The 14,547-nt window shown below is 37.2% G+C and overlaps 1 protein-coding gene and 1 long non-coding RNA gene across 2 annotated transcripts in view; both read right to left on the reverse strand.

Moving 5' to 3' along the window:
- SYN2 (synapsin II) overlaps nucleotides 1–14,547 on the reverse strand; it is a 205,846-nt gene that overhangs the window by 171,893 nt on the left and 19,406 nt on the right. The gene's annotated exons all lie outside the window — the stretch shown is intronic.
- LOC130684678 (uncharacterized) lies at nucleotides 9,565–12,577 on the reverse strand. Its single transcript, XR_008999070.1, has 3 exons — nucleotides 12,197–12,577; nucleotides 11,279–11,331; nucleotides 9,565–10,295 (listed from the first exon to the last, which is right to left on the reverse strand). It is a non-coding gene; the product is annotated as an uncharacterized LOC130684678 (long non-coding RNA).

The following is a 14,547-nucleotide window of genomic DNA, read 5'->3' on the forward strand; positions in this document are numbered from 1 at the left end:
GAAGGAGAAAGAAACTGAGCAAAGTCTTACAAGACAGGTAGGTTTGAGCTACAGAAGAAAGGAATGCATGTTGTGGGGTAGATAAGACATTAAGGCCAGATACAACAAAATTCAAAACTAGACCGTATGCCTAGACTGGAAGCAGAGAGGGAGTTACTGGAGGTATCTGAATGGAGAGTGCCATAATGAAAGCAGGGTATTAAGAAAAAAAGCCCGGCAGCATTTACAGCCTAGAATGGCAGAGGAGAGACTAAAGGAAAGGACACGAACTAAAAGGCTGTGGGCACCAATCCAGAACATGTTCATCCTCAGTAGTTGTTAAAATGGTGATTGGTAGCAAGATCTGTAATTTCTGGAAAGCTGCTTACTGCCTAGGCAATAATTCTAAGTCTTTCCTAGGGTTTTTTTTTTTCCTGTGCTGACCTCATTAAACCAATCACTGGACTATACAGAAGCTTCCACTTCACATTTTTTATAATCTCAGGTAAAAAAGAAGCATGGAGGACACATGGGCAATCCAATCCAATGAAAAAATCCTCTCTGAAGCAACATGGACTGGGGTAGTCATCCATTGGTAGTTACAGCCTCTGATTAAACACTTTAGCCTAAGAAACACCCATTTCACCAAAGCCAACATCCCTGTAAACAACCCGGGTCAACACATCAGCTCCTTGCAGGAAGACCTGGTCTGCCTGAGTCCTGGGCAGCTCTTCATCTGGGAAGCTTAGAGTTCACCACTGCTAGAGTGGAAGGCAGAATAACATGATCCTGCAGCTTTTGACAGAAATTCAAGCCATGCCCAGTAGTGGCTGGCTGTAAGCAGGCAGGTCTGAGTCAGTCTGTCAGGTGATGAAAGCCTCACTCCATCTGCTCTGAGGGAGTTGTCTGCCAATTTTGATGCCTGCACACATGAGCTCCCACCCCCACACCCACCACTTTCTCCTCTGAGAGGTAGAAACAAAATCTGTTTCAAAGCTTCATCTTTTCTCCTCTTTTCAAAGCCCAGATCTAAGAAATTACCTTTCAATTATAGATTATGGAAGAGAATACAGAAGTACACATTGCCCTAAAAACTCCAAATGGGCAAGATGACTTTAATAAAACATACATTGAGTAAAAGCTGTCCGGTTTTTTCATTTTTAACATGTTAGTTCCTTGCTAGGACTTGATTTTTTTCCTTTATTCCTCCATCTTTCTTTCTTTTTTCTCCTCCTTTTTTAAGTGAGATATTGGAAATATTTTTAAATGTGATGTATATAGAATTTAGAAAGCCTACTAATAAAAAGAACACTCATGGACCTACCACTCATTTAAAAAATATAAAAACTGGACAACTATATGTAAAAGACTAGAACTGGACCACTTTCTTACACATGTGAAAATAAACTCAAAATGGACTAAAGACTTAAATGTTAAGACCAGAAACCATAAAACTTCTAGAATAAAACATAGGCAGTAAGCTCTTGGACACAGTCTGAGTAATACTGCTTTGGATCTGTTTCCTTAAGCAAGGACAACAAAAGCAAAAATTTTTTAATGGTACTATATCAAACTAAAAAGCTTTTGCACAGCAAGAAAACCATCAACAAAGTGATAAGGCAAGCTACTGAATGGGAGAAAATATTTGCAAATCATAGTTCTGATAAAGGGTTAATATCCAAAATACATGAAGAACTCGCACAACTCAATACCAAAAAAACAAACAACCCAATTAAAAAAATGGGCAGAGTACCTGAATAGACAAATCTCAAAGAAGACTTACAGATGGCCAATAGACACATGAAATGATGCTCAATATCACTAATCATCAGGGAAATGCAAATCAAAACCACAAAAAGATATCACCTCACACCTGCTTAGAATGGCCAGCATTGAAAAGATAAGAAGTGTTGGCAAGGATGTGGCAAAAAGGGGACCCAAGTGCATGGTCAGCAGAAATGCAAAATGGTGCAGCCACTATGGAAAACAGTATAGAGGTTCCTCAAAAAATTAAAACTAGAAATACCATATGATCTAGAAATTCCACTTCTGGATATTTATCCAAAGAAAACAAAAACACTATCTGAAGAGATATATGTACCCTTATATTCATTGCAGCATTATTTACAATAGCCAAGATACAGAAGCAACCTAAGTGTCTATCAACAGAAGAATAAAGAAGATGTAATGCACAGACACATGCATGCATGCTTGCACTGGAATATTACTCAGTCATAAAAAAGAATGAAATTTTGGACCTAGAGGGTAATATACTAATAAATGAAATAAGTCAAGCAGAGAAAGACAAATACCATATGATTTCACTTGTATGTGGAATCTAAAAAACAAAACAAATGAAAAAACAAAATAGAAACAGACTCACAGATACAGAGAAAATTTGGTGGTTGCCAGGGGGGAAGAGGGATGGGGAATATGGGCAAAGGGGCTTAAAAGGTAATTCCAGGTATAAAATAAGTAATAAACAGGGATATAATATACAGCATAGGAAATATAATTCATAATATGTGATGACAGATGATTTCTAGAGTTATGGTGATCACCTCATATTGTATACAAATGATGAGTCACTATGTTGTACACCTGACACTAATGTAATATTGTATGTCAACCACATTTCAATTTTAAGAAGCCAATTCACTTCTTAGTCTTTTTTTTACAAGTTTCTAACGTGATCTGTTAAGGTTTCCTACTTTCTTTTTTGAGGTATCATTGATATACACTCTTATGAAAGTCTCATATAAAAACATTGTGGTTACAACATTCACCCATATTATCAAGTCCCCCCAACACACCATCGAAGTCACTGTCCATAAGTATAGTAAGATGCCCCAGTCACTACTTGCCTTCTCCGTGCTACACTGTCTTCCCCACAACCCCACACACACACCATGTGTACTAATCATAATACCCTTCAATCTCCTTCTCCCTCCCTCTCCACCCACCCTCCCCCACCTCTCCCCTTTGGAAACAGTTAGTCCCTTCTTGGACTCTGTGAGTCGGCTACTGTTTTGTTCCTTCAGTTTTGCTTCATTTTTATACTCCACAAATGAGGGAAATCATTTGGTACTTGTCTTTCTCTGCCTGGCTTATTTCACTGAGCATAATACCCTCTAGCTCCATCCATGTTGTTGCAAATGGTAGGATTTGTTTCTTTCTTAAGGCTGAATAGTATTCCATTGTATATACATACCATTTCTTCTTTATCCATTCATCTACTGATGGTTGCTTCCATATCTTGGCTATTGTAAATAGTGCTGCAATAAACATAGCGGTGCATATGTCCTTTTTGTTTATTAAGGTATCATTGAAATACACTCTTAGAAAGGTTTCACAAGAAAAACAGTGTGGTTACTACATTCACCCTCATTATCATGTCCCCCACATACCCCATGCAGTCACTGCCCATCAGGGTAGTAAGATGCCACAGAGTCCCTACTTGTCTTCTCTGTGATAAACTATCTTCCCTGTGACCCCCACACACACCATGTGTACTAATCATAATACCCTGCAACCCTCTTCTCCCTCCCTCCCCACGCACCCTCCCACACCCCTCCTCTATGGTAACTGCTACTCCCTTCTTGGAGTCTGAGAGACTGCTATTTTGTTCCTTCAGTTTTGCTTCATTGTTATATTCCACAAATGAGGGAAATCATTTGGTATGTCTTTCTCTGCCTGATTTACTTCACTGAGCATAATAATCCCTCTAGCTCCATCCATGTTGTTGCAAATAGTAGAGTTTGTTTCTTTCTTATGGCTGAATAGTATTCCATTGTGTATATGCACCACCTCTTCTTTATCCATTCATCTACTGATGGACACTTAGGTTGCTTCCATATCTTGGCTATTGCAAATAGTGCTGTAATAAACATAGGGGTACATACATCTTTTTGAATCTGAGAAGTTGTTTTCTTTGGGTAAATTCTTAGGAGTGAAATTCCAGGTCAAATGGTATTCGTATTTTTGGTTTTTGGAGGAAACTCCATATTGCTTTCCACAATGGTTGAACCAATTTACATTCCCAATAGCAGTGTAGGAGGGTTCCCCTTTCTCCACATCCTTGTCAGCATTTGTTGCTCGTAGTCTTTTCTATGTTGGCCATCCTAACTGGTGCCAGTGATATCTCATTGTGGTTTTAATTTGCATTTCCCTGATAATTAGCAATGTGGAGCATCTTTTCATGTGCCTGTTGGCCATCTTGAATTTCCTCTTTGGAGAAGTGTCTGTTCATATCCTCTGCCCATTTTTTAATAGGGTTATTTGCTTTTTGGGTGTTGAGGCATGTGAGTTCTTTATATATTTTAGATGTTAACCCCTTGTCAGATATGTCATTTACAAATATATTCTCCCATACTGTAGGATGCCTTTTTGTTCTGCTGATGGTGTCCTCTGCTGTACAGAAGCTTTTTAGCATGATGTAGTCCCATTTGTTCATTTTTTATTTTGTTTCCCTTGCCCGAGGAGATGTGTTCAGGAAAAAGTTGATCATGTTTATATTCAAGAGATTTTTGCCTATGTTTTCTTTTAAGAGTTTTATGGTTTCATGACGTACATTCAGGTCTTTGATCTATTTTGAGTTTACTTTTCTTTATGGGGTTAGACAATAATCCAGTTTCATTCTTTTGCATGTAGCTGTCCAGTTTTGCCAACACCAGCTGTTGAAGAGGCTGTCATTTCGCCATTATATATCCATGGCTCCTTTATCATATATTAATTGACCATATGTGCTTGGGTTTATATCTGGGCTCTCTAGTCTGTTTGATTGGTCTATGGGTCTGTTCTTGTGCCAGTACCAAATTGTCTGGATTACTGTGGCTTTGTAGTAGAGCTTGAAGCCAGGGAGATCCCCCCAGCTTTATTCTTCCTTCTCAGGATAGTTTTGGCTATTCAGGGTCTTTTGTGGTTCCATATGAATTTTAGAACTATTTGCTCTAGTTCGTTGAAGAATGCTGTTGGTATTTTTTTTTTATTTTGGTATCATTAATGTACAATTACGTGAGCAACATTATGGTTACTAGACTCCCCCCATTATCAAGTCCCCACCACATACCCCATTACAGTCACTGTCCATCAGCATAGTAAGATGCTATAGAATCACTACTTGTCTTCTCTGTGTTGTACTGCTTTCCTCATGCCCTCCACCCTACATTATGTGTGCTAAATCGTAATGCCCCTTTTTTCCCCTTATCCCTCCCTTCCCACCCATTCTCCCCAGTCCCTTTCCCTTTGGTAACTGTTAGTCCATTCTTGGGTTCTGTGAGTCTGCTGCTGTTTTGTTCCTTGCTGTTGGTATTTTGATAGGGATTGCATTGAATCTGTAGATTGCTTTAGGCAGGATGGCCATTTTGACAATATTAATTCTTCCTATCCATGAGCACGGGATGTGTTTCCATTTATTGGTATCTTCTTTAATTTCTCTCATGAGTGTCTTGTAATTTTCCAAGTATAGGTCTTTCACCTACTTGCTTAGGTTTATTCCTAAGTATTTTATTCTTTTTGATGTAACTGTTGAATGGAATTGTTTTCTTGATTTCTCTTTCTGATGGTTCATCGTTAGTATATAAGAATGCAACAGATTTCTGTGTATTAATTTTCTATCCTGCAATTCAGTTATTAGTTCTAGCAGTTTTAGGGTGGATTCTTTAAGGTATTCTATGTAAAATATGATGTCATCTGCAAACAGTGACAGTTTGACTTCTTCCTTGCCAATCTGGATGCCTTTTATTTATTTGTGTTGTCTGATTATCATGGCAGGACCTCCAGAACTATGTTGATTAAGGTGGGGAGAGTGGGCATCCTTGTCTTGTTCCCAATCTTAAAGGAAAAGCTATCAGTTTCTCACTGTTAAGTATGATGTTGGCTGTGGGTTTGTCATATACAGCCTTTATTATGATGAGGTACTTGCCCGCCATACAAATTTTGTTGAGAGTTTTTATCATGAATGGATGTTGAATTTTGTCAAATGCTTTTTCAGTATCTATGGAGATGATCATGTGGGGTTTTGTCCATCTTTTTGTTGATGTGGTGGACGATGTTGATGGAGTTTAGAATATTGTACCATCCTTGCATCCCTGGAATAAATCCTACTTGGTCATGACGGATGATCTTTTTGATGTATTTTTTAATTCAATTTGCTATTATTTTGTTGAGTATTTTTACATATATGTTCATCAGGGATATTGGTCTACAATTTTCATTTTTTATCATGTCTTTCTCTCGTTTTGGTATTAGAGTGATGCTGGCCTCATAGAATGAGTTTGGAAGTATTCCCTCCTCTTCTACTTTTTGGGAAACTTTGAGGATGGGTATTAGGTCTTCACTAAATGTTTGATAAAAATCAGCAGTGAAAAACTAAGTTTTCTACCTTTATCTTGCATCTACCTACCACTTCAGCATTTTATTAAAAATAATAATAATAATAATAAAGGGAGAAATGTGGGATCCACATATAAATCAAGTATAAAAATCAAACGAATATTCATATTTGACCTGATTGTTTATAGTTCATAATGCGTGATCAAAATCGAAAGTTTCTGTGATGACTGCCCTTGCACTGTTCACCATGTAAGAACTTATTCACTATGTAAGAATTTGTTCACCATGTAAGAACTTGTTTGTTAAACTTTAGAAGATTGGAGACTGTTGAGAATCAGGCTTGGGGTTGATTAATGATTGTGCATTGAGTCCCCTATACAGAATTTTATTGTTGTTAACAACCATTTGATCAATAAATATAAGATATGCCCTCTCAAAAAAAAAAATCAGCAGTGAAGCCATCTGGTCCAGGGATTTTGTTCTTAGGTTGTTTTTTTGATTACCACTCAATTTTGTTGCTGGTAATTGGTCTGTTCATATTTTCTGTTTCTTCCTGGGTCAGTCTTGGAAGGTTGTATTTTTCTAGAAAGTTGTCCACTACTTCTAGGTTATCCTGTTTGTTAGCATATAGATTTTCATAGTGTTCTCCAGTAATTGTTTGTATTTCTGTGGTGTCCGTCATGATTTTTCCTTTCTCATTTCTGATTCTGTTTACATGCGTACAGTCTTTTTTTCTTGGTAAGTCTGGCTAGGGTTTTATCTGTTTTATTTTATCAAAGAAACAGCTCTTGCTTTCATTGACTCTTTCAATTATTTTATTCTTCTCTATATTATTTATTTATGCTTTTATCTTTATTATATCCCTTCTTCTACTGACTTTGGGCCTCATTTGTTCTTCTTTTTCCAGTTTCATTAACTGTGAGTTTAGACTGTTCATATGGGCTTGTTCTTCTTTCCTGAGGTAAGCCTTTACTGCCATATACTTCCCTCTTAGCACAGCCTTTGCTGCGTCCCACAGATTTTGCCATGTTGTTATTGTTGTCATTTGTCCCCATACATTGCCTGATCTCTGTTTTTATTTGGTCATTGGTCCACTGGTTATTTAGGAGCATGTTGTTAAGCCTCTGTGTGTTTGTGGGATTTTTTGTTTTCTCTGCATAGTTTATTTCTAGTTTCATACCTTTGTGGTGTGAGAAGGTGGTTAGTACAATTTCAATCTTTTTGAATTTACTGAGGCTCTTTTTGTGGCCTAGCATATGATCTATTCTTGAAAATGTTCCATGGGCACTTGAGAAGAATGTGTATCCCGCTGCCTTTTGGTGGAGTGTTCTGTAGATGTCTGTTAGGTCCATCTGTTCTAACGTGTTGTACAGTGCCTCTGTGTCCTTCCTTATTTTCTGTCTGGTTGATCTGTCCTTTGGAGTGAGTGGTGTGTTGAAGTCTCATAAAATGAATGTATTGCATTCTATTTCCCCCTTTAATTCTGTTAGCATTTGTTTCACATATGTAGGTGTTCCTGTGTTGGGAGCATAGATATTTATAATGGTTATATCCTCTTGTTGGACTGACCCCTTTATCATTATACAATGTCCTTCTTTGTCTCTTGTGACTTTCTTTGTTTTGAAGTCTATTTTGTCTGATACAAGTACTGCAACTCCTGCTTTTCTCTCCCTATTAGTTGCATGAAATATCTTTTTCCATCCCTTCACTTTTAGTCTGTGCATGTCTATAGGTTTGAAGTGAGTCTCTTGTAGGCAGCATATAGACGGGTCTTGTTTTTTTATCCATTCAGACCATTTACATTTAGGGTGATTATCGATAGGTATGTACTTATTGCCATTGCAGGCTTTATATTCATGGTTACCAAAGGTTCAAGGGTAACTTCCTTACTATCTAACAGTCTAATTTAACTCACTTAGTATGCTATTACAAACACAATCTAAAGAATCTTTTTTCTTTCCTCTTTTTTCTTCCTCCTCCATTCTTCATACATTAGATATGATAATATTCTATACTCTTTGTCTATCCCTTGACTGACTTTGGGAGTGGTTGATTTGATTTTGGATCTGCTTAGTGATTAATAGGTCTACTTTCTTTACTGTGGTTTTATTTCCTCTGGTGACAGCTAGTCAGCCTTAGGAACACTTCCATCTATAGCAGTCCCTCCAAAATACACTGTAGAGACAGTGTGTAGGAGGTAAATTCTCTCAGCTTTTGCTTATCTGGAAATTGTTTAATTCCTCCTTCAAATTGAAATGATAATCTTTACAGGTAGTGTATTCTTGGTTCAAGGCCCTTCTGCTTCATGGCATTAAATATATCATAGCACTCCCTTCTGGCCTGTAAGGTTTCCGTTGAGAAGACTGATGATAGCCTAATGGGTTTTCCTTTGTATGTGACCTTTTCTCTCTCTGGCTGCTTTTAATACTGTCTTTATCCTTGATCTTTGCCATTTTAATTATTATATGTCTTGGTGTTGTCCTCCTTGGGTCTCTTGTGTTGGTAGATCTGTGCATCTCCTTGGCCTGAGAGACTATCTTCTTCTCCAGATTGGGGAAGTTTTCAGCAATTACCTCCTCAAAGACACTCTATCCCTTTTTCTCTCTCTTCTTCTTCTGGTACCCCTATAATGCAATATTGTTCCATTTGGATTGGTCACACAGTTCTCTAAATATTCTTTCATTCCTAGAGATCCTTTTTTCTTGTTGTGCCTGAGCTTCTTTGTATTCCTGTTCTCTAATTTCTATTTCACTTACTATCTCCTGTACTTCATCTAATCTGCTTTTAATCCCTCCATTGTATGTTTCATTTCAGATACTATATTCTTCGATGTTTGTATCTCATTCCTGAATTCCTCCCTGAGTTCTTGAATATTTTTCTGTAGCTCTGTGAGCATATTTATGATTTTTAGTTTGAAATCTTTCTCAGGAAGATTGATGAGTTCAGTTTCTCTTGGCCCTCTTTCTGGTGTTTGTGGGATTTGGGTTTGAACCAGGTTCCTTTGATGTTTCTTATTTGTAGGTGGAGGAGCCCTCTAGTGCCCAGAAGCTCTACTCTCTGGAGCTGCTCAGCCCCTGGAGCAATGGTGGGGGTTGCAGGCAAGCAGCACTGGTACCTGTTGGGAGAAAAGAGGTCTGTCCTGCTTCCTGACTGTAGTGCCTGCCTCCACTGCCAGGGCCAGTGAGCTGAGTGGGCAGGGAGAAGCTTCTATGCTTTGCACTTGTAGCTGCCGTAGGTAGCACTGCCCTGTAGCAATGGCAGGGGCATCTGATTTGTGAGTCTGTGCTGGCTGGGAAAAAGGCACAGCAGGCTGTGTGTCACGATGGGGGGGCCTTGGAGCTGTGTAGCCAGCCAGGGAGATGGAGCGCCTGAAGTTCCTGTAAGTTCCCAATCTGCTGTGCAGAGTGCGCCTGGACAATTTTGTCCACCTGTCTCCTGAGCCAGAAGCTGTACAATCCTTGCCCTTTTAGCAGCCCTTTTGCTGTTAGGAAGTCTCTCAGACTGCCCACCTTTCTTTTGTCCCAGAGTGGTCAGATGTGGATCCCTGTCTTCCACAGGCATCTGGAATTTCAGTCTCTCCAAGCATTCTACCTGTCTTCACTTTCTAATCCCACTAATCTCCAGAGCACCATGTAATGTAGGTTTGTACTCCCAGAGCAGATCTCCAGGGCAGAGTGTTCAGGAGTCCTAGGCCTCCACCCCTTTCCCGCTCCATTTCTCTTTCTCCCTCTGGTGAGCTGGGCAGGGGGGAGAGCTTGGGTCCCTCTAGGGTACTTACCCTTTTCCTTCAAGTCTGCTGGTTTCCCCAGGTATAGACAGTCTGCTACAGCCTTCTTTCCTGTTGCTCTTTCAGGATTTGACGTATTTGCTATATTTTCATATTACATGTGGTTTTGGGTGGAGGTTTCTGTCTCACCTCTCACACCACCATATTTAATCCAGGTTTTCAACTTCTAGAATATATTTTGGTCATGTATATCTTCCTAGAAACATAACACAGTCATCCATTTTTCTTTGTTTTTAACAAAGATTTGTACATAGTATTTCTTCATAATTTTCAAATATATCCCCTATACCTTTGATTAAATCTACTCAAAAGAATCCTGTTTTTTATGTATTTACCTTGTCACTCTTTCCTTAAGCTTTAGCTAGTCAATGTTATGCTTTCCACTAACAAAGTTCATTCAACCACTGGAATGCCATTTTTTTTCAGTTGTTATTTAAACATTGAAATGGATATATTTTGGAATAAAATTTTTTTAAAATCACATGATTTATAAGCTAAAGGAAAAAAACTCAAGAAATGTGCGCCCCTGAACTTACAAAGAGTACAGTGTTGGTTACCAGGGACTGGGATGTAGGGGGAAGGGGGAGATGTTGGTCAAAGGGTACAAACTTCCAGTTATGAAATAAATAAGTTCCAGGGATCTAAGGTACAGCATGGTAATTATAGTTAATAACAATACAGTATATATTTGAAAGCTGCTAAAATTGTAGGTCTTAAATATTATCACCACTAAAAAAAGGTAATTATAGTTGATCCTTGAACAACACAGCAATTAAGGGTATTGACTCCCCATGTAGCTGAAAATTCACATATAATTTTTGACTCTCCAAACACAACTACTGACAGCCTACTGCTGACTCAAAGCCTTACCAACAATAACATAAATAGTCAACTAACACATATTTTGTATGTTACATGTGTTATATGCTGTATTCTTATAATGAAGTAAGCTAGAGAAAAGAAAATATTACTAATAAAGTCACAAGGAAAATACATACAGTACTGTACAGTATTTATTGAGAAAAATCCATGTATGAATGGATCTACACAGTTCAAACTGCGTTGTTCAAGGGTCAACTGTATGTGTGACCTGATGGAGGTGTTAACTAATGCTATGGTGGTAATCATTTTTCACTATGTAACTGCATCAAAGCAATGAGTTATACACCTTAAACTTACACGATGCTATGTGTCAATTACATCTCAATAAATCTTCAGTGATAAGGGGGTTTCTGGAAAAAAAAACAATGGCCAAAATGAAAAAAGAATGAGAGATGGACAGAGAGAGGAAGGAAGGGAGGGAGGGAAGCTTTAGAACTTGTTGGTACCATTAAAGCTGTCTATCACACCCTCCTGCCCCACCCTCACTTCCATCAGAAGTAATTAATCACTTTGCAGAATTTTGTTTTTACCATTCTTCTCTCCTAATCATCAGAATAAGATAATTTACTAATCCAAAGATCTCCTACCTCCTACTTTTCCACTCCAAAGTCTACTGCCTTTTCTGTCTACAACTGTACACTCACCAGACCAGCTCTCATCAAATTCTAATCATATCATCTTTGGGAAGCTGTATCTCCATTAAATCCTAATTCATGATAATCCAACTATTGAAATATCCAGGGAGTCTCTCCTCCGTACAAACATGGGCATAAATGTCCCAGATCACCAACTTGTGTCCCAAACCAGCATACTTTATACCTAATAACTCCATACTTTATTATTATAACCAAGTATTCAATGAGTATTCCATGCTTCCCCAACACCAGAGCCAACCCAGTTAATCTGGGCCATTTCTAGAGGCCTAGAACTTCACTGTACAGTTTGCATGTCATCCACAACTATACCATGAAGTACTTAAAGGCAAGAAACATGTCTTCTTGAGACTTAAAAATGGCCTTCATTTAGGGGTTAAGTTCTAATCCTATCAGGTCTCAAAAGAGGGTGGCCAAAAAGACAGCCATTCCAAAAGAAAACTTGAATTTCTCTCTGTCCCCAACCCCTCACCTGATATAAGATCTCCAGTCTATATTTATACCCAGAACAAATCCAATTCTGTTATAACATACAACATTAGCTTTAAAACTCATGACACACCTTCAAAAAAATCCACTGCTTATTTGGCTCTGTCTCACTTATTTTCTTTGCAGCATCAATCCCTATTTAAGAAAGGATAAGTGTTAAACAATCCCCCCCAAAAAAATCTTTGCCTCTTTGTTTTCTCATCTGCGAGATAGGAACACCCCTACACAGGATACATTAGAACATTAAATGACCTCCATCTAGCACAAAGGTAGAAGTAAATAGGATAAGTTTCTGTAAGGCCTTTTGTAGGGTGGTAGCGTTTAGCAGTTGGTGAAATAATATGAGACACTTTCCACTTCTCTCTTCATTATGCAAATCTATTAAACACACTTTGCAAAAACCCAACTATAAACAAAATGCTAGAAAACCAAATCTAGCAATATATAAAAAGGATTATATACCATGACTAAATGAAATGTATCCAAGAAATGTGAAGTTGGTTAACATATGAATATCAGTCAGTATAACAGACCATATTAATAGAATAAAGGACAAAAATAACATGATGGTCTCAATAAACACATAAAGGTATCTGACAAATCCAATATCTTTCATCATAAAAATTAAGCTAGTTAGGAATCAAAGGGAATTTCTTCAACTGATAAAGAGCATCTATTAAAAAAAAAACCACAGTTAACCATATACTAATGGTGAAAGATTGAAGACTTTCTCCAAAGATCAAGAATAAGACACAGATGTCTGCTCTCTCCACTTTCATTCAACATTCTATAAGAGATTCCGGCAAGGACAATTAGATAAAAAAAAGAAAGAAAATACAACCAGATTGGAAAGAAAGCACTAAAGCTATCTCTATTTGAAAATGACATCATCTTCTATATAAAAAATTCTAAGGAATACACACACACACACACACACACACAACTACTAGAGCTAATAAATGAGTTCAGCAAGATTGCAAGATACACAAGCAATATACTAAAATCAGTTGTATTTCCATATATTAGTAGTGAATAATTTAAAAACTAATTAAACTAGAAAAATAACTCAATTTATAATAGCATCAAAAAGAATTAAATTATTGAAAATAAATGTTTTAAAGGAAATACAAGACATGTACAATGAAAACTACAAACATCATTGAAAAAAACTGAAGATCAAAATAATTGAAAAGACAACGTATTCATGGATTGGAAGAGTTAATAGATGTCAGTAATCTTCAAATTAATCTACAGAATCAATGCAATCCCTATCTAACTTCTAGCTGCCTTTTTGCAGAAATTGACAAACGAATCCTAAAATTTCCATAAGGAGATTCAAGGAAGCCAGAACAGCCAAAAATCTTGGAAAAGAACAAAGTTGGAAGACTTACACTTTCCAACTTCAAAATTCTACTACAAAGCTACAGTAATGAAGACAATGTGGTAGTGGTTCAAGGACAGATAATAATAGATCATTGGAACCACTGGATCAATGTAATAGAACTGAGAATCCAAAAATGAAACTATAATTCTACACTGAATTGATTTTCAACAAAGATGTCAAGATAATTCAAGAAGAGTCTTCTGAACAAATGGTTCTGGGTAAAACTTCATCCATAAGAATGAAGTTGCAGTCCCACAATATACAAAAATAATGCAATGGATCAATGGCCTAAATATAAGGGAGAAAAATATAAGAAGAAAACAGGTGTAAACCTTTGTAAATTTCAATTAGGCAATAGTTTCCTAAATATATATACCAATGTCACAGGCAATAAAAGAAAGAAATTAACTGGACTTAATCAAAATTTAAAACTTTTGTGCTTCAAAAAAACACTATTAAAGTGAAAAAAAATTGAAAAGATAACCCATTGAACAGGAGAAAATATTTGCAAATCTTATCTCTGGTAAAGTACTTATACCTAGAACATATTAAGAACTCTTACAACCCAACAACAAAAAGACCCAATTAACCCCATTAAAAAATGGGAAAGGATTTACATTGACATTTCTCCAAAGATATGCGAATAGTCAATAAGCACACAAAAAATATGCTCAGCATCTTTAATCAGTAGGGAAACACACATCAAAATCAGTGATACACCACTTCACACACACTAAGATTGTTATAATAATTTTTTTTAAAAGGACAGTAACAAATGTCTTGTTATTGGATGTGGAGAAAGTGGAAGTCAAACTGTCATACATTCCTGGTAGGAATGTAAATTGTGTAGCTGCTTTGATAAACAGTTTGGCAGCTCCTCAAAACGTTAAATATAGAATTATCATATGACCCAGCAATTCCACTCCTGGGAATATACCCAAGAGAAATAAAAACATGTTCACATAACAACTTGTACACAAATGTTCATAGCAGCATTATTCATAATAGCACAGAAATGGAAACAACCTAAATGTCCAACA

Source organism: Manis pentadactyla, chromosome 1 (assembly GCF_030020395.1).
Source record: "Manis pentadactyla isolate mManPen7 chromosome 1, mManPen7.hap1, whole genome shotgun sequence".
Classification (NCBI taxonomy): Eukaryota; Metazoa; Chordata; class Mammalia; order Pholidota; family Manidae; genus Manis; species Manis pentadactyla.